At 31.2% G+C, this 5,282-nt stretch overlaps 1 long non-coding RNA gene across 1 annotated transcript in view; it reads left to right on the top strand.

The window, feature by feature from the left end:
- Positions 1-301: 301 nt before the first annotated feature.
- The window catches only part of LOC111369333, a 7,310-nt gene continuing 2,329 nt past the window's right edge, over positions 302-5,282 (top strand). Inside the window, exon 1 of the long non-coding RNA XR_002698107.1 lies at positions 302-411. This is a non-coding gene — a long non-coding RNA (uncharacterized LOC111369333). The remainder of the gene's footprint in view (positions 412-5,282) is intronic.

The following is a 5,282-nucleotide window of genomic DNA, read 5'->3' as shown; positions in this document are numbered from 1 at the left end:
TTAGTAACTGTATCCAATTTTCAAAATGTTACACCCCAACCATTTTTATTCAAAGTCAAGCAAAGTAATTGTCAAAGTCAATAAGGACTTAAGTTGAACAAATAATTTTTATGGGGCTTAATTTGTAATTACAAGTACTTAAGGGCCAAAAGTATATATAAAGACATTTAGGGATTCGTTTTCTATTTATTGGAATTAAAGGAGTAAATGGTATATTATATGAGGGATGGGGACTTTAGTTGCAATTTTATAATGGTTATCCACTAACTTAAAGGATAATTGATCTCTTTTCGGTCATTTTGGGGGGATAAAAACCGAATGGAGAAGTAGAGAACGAAACCATGGAAGGAAAAGGAAGGAAATGGAAGAGAAAAAGAAAAAGAATGGAGGGATATGTTCCAATTTTACAAGGTCAGGTTCTCAATTTCTCAATTTCCCCCTTTAATTTAGAGAGGTAAGTATAAGGTAAAGTTATCTCCTTTAGGGTTTATGGAACTTATCTTTAAAACTTTGAAGTTAGCAAGAACTAGGTGTTATTGATGTGTACTCAAGGTTTTAAATAAGAATATAGTAAGGAAATGTTTATTTGAAAATCGGAGTTGAAGAAAGTAGAATTTTGGAAATGGGTTGTGAGATAAAAGATATATTCTTGGAGTTTCTTATGATTATATGATGTTAAACGCTTAAATTAAGAATTTTAGATTGGAATTCTCCATTTTCTTAAAAGCTATTTTTGAGCTATTATAGTACAGGTGTTAATTCTGAAATTCTGCCCAGAAAAGTGCTATTTCTGTCAATGGTTTCGATGCCAAATTTCAATATATAGAAATTGGCTATATTGTGGAATTTTAGTGTTGTTTTTGTCAAACTTTGGATTTCCAGATTTTTAAAGGTTTAAATGAATTTATATGACAAATATTGAAGTCTATGTATTGGACTAACTATGTATAGAGGTTGTATATGTATAAGGTAGTGGTTTTAAGGAACTGTGAGTGGTGTAATAGATTTGATAGTGTAGGGTGATCGGTTGATAAATCATTAAAGAAAAGAAAAGTTGGGAAATTGAAGATGTAAGAGTAAGTATAAAAGTTGAAAAGTTAAGTGATGGATTCATATTAATTTAATTGTTAGGTTTTAATTCGAGAAATTATACCGTTATTTCAGAAAGGGATGTGGAAGCTTGGAAAGCTCGTCAATTTAATCAGATTTCTATCCATAGATCTATGAATGGAAAAAAATATAAATATATTCAAGTATTGATAAATTAATTATACTACTACATTATGTGCACTTATATATTTGATTACATGATTGTTGTGGAAATATTCTTTCATTATGATATTTGTGGAATTCAAAGATTAAATATGAAATATTTGTGATTTGGAATGTCAGACATGTGATATTAAGATGGACAAGAAAAAATACTCATGATTATATACTTCTTCTAGTTTACTGAGGAGCATTGATCGTGTTCTATACTACACTAAGGGTTGACTGGTGATAAAAAGATCATGACCGTGTACATATAGTTCACTGAGGGGCCTGGTCGTGTTCTAAAATTGATCATTAGAGGTCTTTGAAACCCACTTTCGTACATGGAGGGAGCCAAAGGCCTGTGGTTAAAGTACTTGGCCCGAGAGACGGATTTCAGATTTTAGTTAGAGGGTACTTTTTTGTAGATCACAGATAGTGTGATGGGATGATGATATAGATATCAGCTGATGACTATATCGTGAATATGAGATGATATTTACAAAGTTATGAAAATGTCTCATTTTTTGCTATAATTGTGTGAGGCTATCATGTGAATTATTAAACGATATGAACTTGATGTCTATGTTATGTATGAGAAAAATGTTTAAATGAAAAAGTATAATTATTTTCGAACTCTTCCACTCACTGAGTGATAAACTCATATTTTTCCATGATTTTTCTTACGGTAGTATTAGTCTTTGATAGCTTGAGGAGCCTGGTGGTTTTATAATTAGAACCACATGACATATTGAGTGATACGATTCATTTTTGATAAAAGATGAAGTAATTATTTCTGGCCAATTGTATTATATTTTTTATAAACATTTGATTTTAGTGCATATTTTGTAGTAGCTCATGGTTAGCCTTGGTGATGGATCTAGCATCTAGTCATCATTTATCATCGGTGCACATCACGTTTCTAGTCCACTAGAGTGATTCGAGACGGGTCCTGTCAAAGTGATATTAGTTTTGAAAGTTTTCATAGTTCTTGCATTGGCATATGATGCATATTCATTGCATATGGTTATATGTCGTGGTGGTGGAAATTACGAGCTCTCAGACTCGAATGTATGGAACCAAATATGATAGAAAAATATTTTTAATAGATCCAAAAATGATTAGTATGTAAGTATGATAGTTGCAATGATCTGATGGTTGATAAAGTTATTAGTTGTTGGATTGGAACCATGGTATATGTAAAATATTAAGAGCTAAACAGATTTTGATGATTTTGCAGGTTGTTTATGTATAGGCATTCAAAGTGATAGATGGTACAACCATTTAAGTATCAATTTATTTGTAAAATTACATGATTTTTTATGTATACATAAGAAAATCTTTAATTATAGCTTGCACAATAATACAAGGAAATGATATAATATGTGTAATTGGTGATAATCTGTGAGGGATTTTGATTATGTCGGGGAGCTAAATGATTTTGATTATGTCGGGGAGCTAAATGATTTTGATTATGTCGGGGAGCTAAATGATTTTGATTATGTCGGGGAGCTAAATGATTTTGATTATGTCGGGGAGCTAAATGATTTTGATTATGTCGGGGAGCTAAATGATTTTGATTATGTCGGGGAGCTAAATGATTTTGATTATGTCGGGGAGCTAAATGATTTTGATTATGTCGGGGAGCTAAATGATCATTAGCGCTATCGAAAATTGTGGTGAATTGTGGTCATACCTTTGGGACGAGAGTAGGAAGCATGTTGGTATATACTTATGCTATATGAGAGGACAAAATGATAATATTATATAGGATGTTGATCAATGAAATACATTGTTTTATTATGCATATTACGCATTGAAGAGATTAACATTCATGTGTACTTCGAGAAAAATATAGGATGGGATTATGACTACCTTGACCAATTATATGGTAGGTTACAAAATGAGAGAGATTAGTGATAAATTAGGTTGAAAAAAAAAAAAAAAGGAGGAATAGAGATAAAGTCTAGGTGTTGTGTTTTTCTTTCTTTATTTAAGAAATTGGTAAGCTCAAGTTTCTTACTTTAGTACGGGTAAGTATTAAGTTGTGCAAAATTTTGGATTCTCTCTACATGTAGTTGTGGTGCCTTAAAGAATTAAATGGACAATGAAACTTTGTGGCGTGGAAAGAAAAGGATGAGGAATTGAAAACTGCATTAGTAAGTTGTGTGTTGTATATGGGCATAACTGAAAAGTGAAATGGAAAATTACAAGAGAAGAAGATAAGCTGAATAGGTATATGGGTATTGCAGGGAGTGCATATTTATAGAGAAGGAGAAATAAGAAATGTAAAATGAAAAGTTGAAAATATCATATATTGGTTCATAGGAAAGTTATTCGAAGTATAATAAGGAAAGAATGAACTTTGGGCCTTGTTAAAGGTTGTTGGAGGAATCATTCATTATTTTTGCTTTATTTTCCAATATGTTCGACTTCTAGTGGATTGAATTTTGAGGATGAATTTCTTTGAAGTGGGCAAGATTATTACACCCCACTCATTTTTAGTCAAAGTCAAGCAAAGTAATTAGTCAAATTCAAAGTTAATAAGGATTTAAGTTGAAAAAATAATTTTTATGGGGCTTTATTTGTAATTACAAGTACTTAAGGGCCAAAAGTATATATATAGACAATTAGGGATTTGTTTTCTATTTATTGGAATTAAAGGTATATTATATTAAGGATGGGGACTTTAGTTGCAATATTATAATGGTTATCCACTAACTTAAAGGATAATTGATCTCTTTTTGGTCATTTTGAGGGGACAAAAACTGAATGGAGAAACAGGAATGAAACCATGGAAGGAAAAGGGAGGAAATGGAAGAGAGAGAGAAAAAGAACGAAGGGGTAGGTTCCAAGTTTACAAGGTCAAGTTCTCAATTTCCCCCTTTGATTTAGAGAGGTAAGTATAAGAATGTGAAATTATCTCCTTTAGGGTTTACGGAACTTATCTTTAAAAGTTTGAAGTTAGCAAGAATTAAGTGTTGTTGATATGTATTCAAGGTTTTAAATAAGAATAGAGTAAGGAAATGTTTATTTGAAAATTGGAGATGAAGATAGTAGAATTTTAGAAGTGGGTTGCTAGATAAAAGAGATATTCTTTGAGTTTCTTCTGATTATATGATGCTAAACACTTAAGTATTTGAGATTGGAATTCTTCATTTTTAAAAATCAATTTTCGAGCTATTATAGTACAGGTGTTAATTTTGAAATTCTACCCAGAAAAGTGCTATTTCTGTCAACGGTTTCGATGCCAGATTTCAATATACAGAAGAAAAGTTGGGGAATTGGAGATGTAAAAGTAAGTATAGAAGTTAAGAAGTTAAGTGGTGGATTTATATTAATTTAATTGTTTGGTTTTAATTCGAAAAATTAAGTATAGAAGTTGAGAAGTTAAGTGGTGGATTTATATTATTTTAATTGTTTGGTTTTAATTCGAAAAATTATACCGTTATTTCAGATAAGGACGTGGAAGCTTGAAAAGGCTCATCAATTTAATCAGATTTATATCCGTAGATCCGTGAGTGGAAAAAAATTTAAATATATTCAAGTATTGATAATTAATTATACTATTATATTACGTAAGTATATATTCGATTACATGATTATTATGGAAATATTCTTTCGTTATGATAGTTGTGGAATTCAAAGATAAGATATGAAATATTTGTGATTTGGAATGTAAGACACGTGATATTGAGATGGATCAGAAGAGTAACCATGATTATATATTTCTTCGAGTTCACATGATTGTGTTCTATACTACACTGAAGCATCGACTGGGGATGAAGGGGTTGTTACCGTGTACATATAGTTCACTGAGGAGCATTGACTGTGTTTTAGAATTGATTATTAGAGGCCTTTAAGACCTGCTTTCATGCACGGAGGGAGCCAAGGGCCCCTTGCGAAAGTGCTTTGCCCGAGGAGCGAAAAATGGGTAAATTAGGCCCAATGCCCTAAAAAAATTAACTAATTTGATTAATACTCTATTAATCAATTGAACAATTTCAAAACGTAATTAATACGTTATAACC

Source organism: Olea europaea, chromosome 20, assembly GCF_002742605.1.
Source record: "Olea europaea var. sylvestris chromosome 20, O_europaea_v1, whole genome shotgun sequence".
Lineage (NCBI taxonomy): Eukaryota > Viridiplantae > Streptophyta > Magnoliopsida > Lamiales > Oleaceae > Olea > Olea europaea.
The sequence above is the reverse complement of the archived record's forward strand: the minus strand, read 5'-3'. Positions and strand labels throughout refer to the sequence as shown.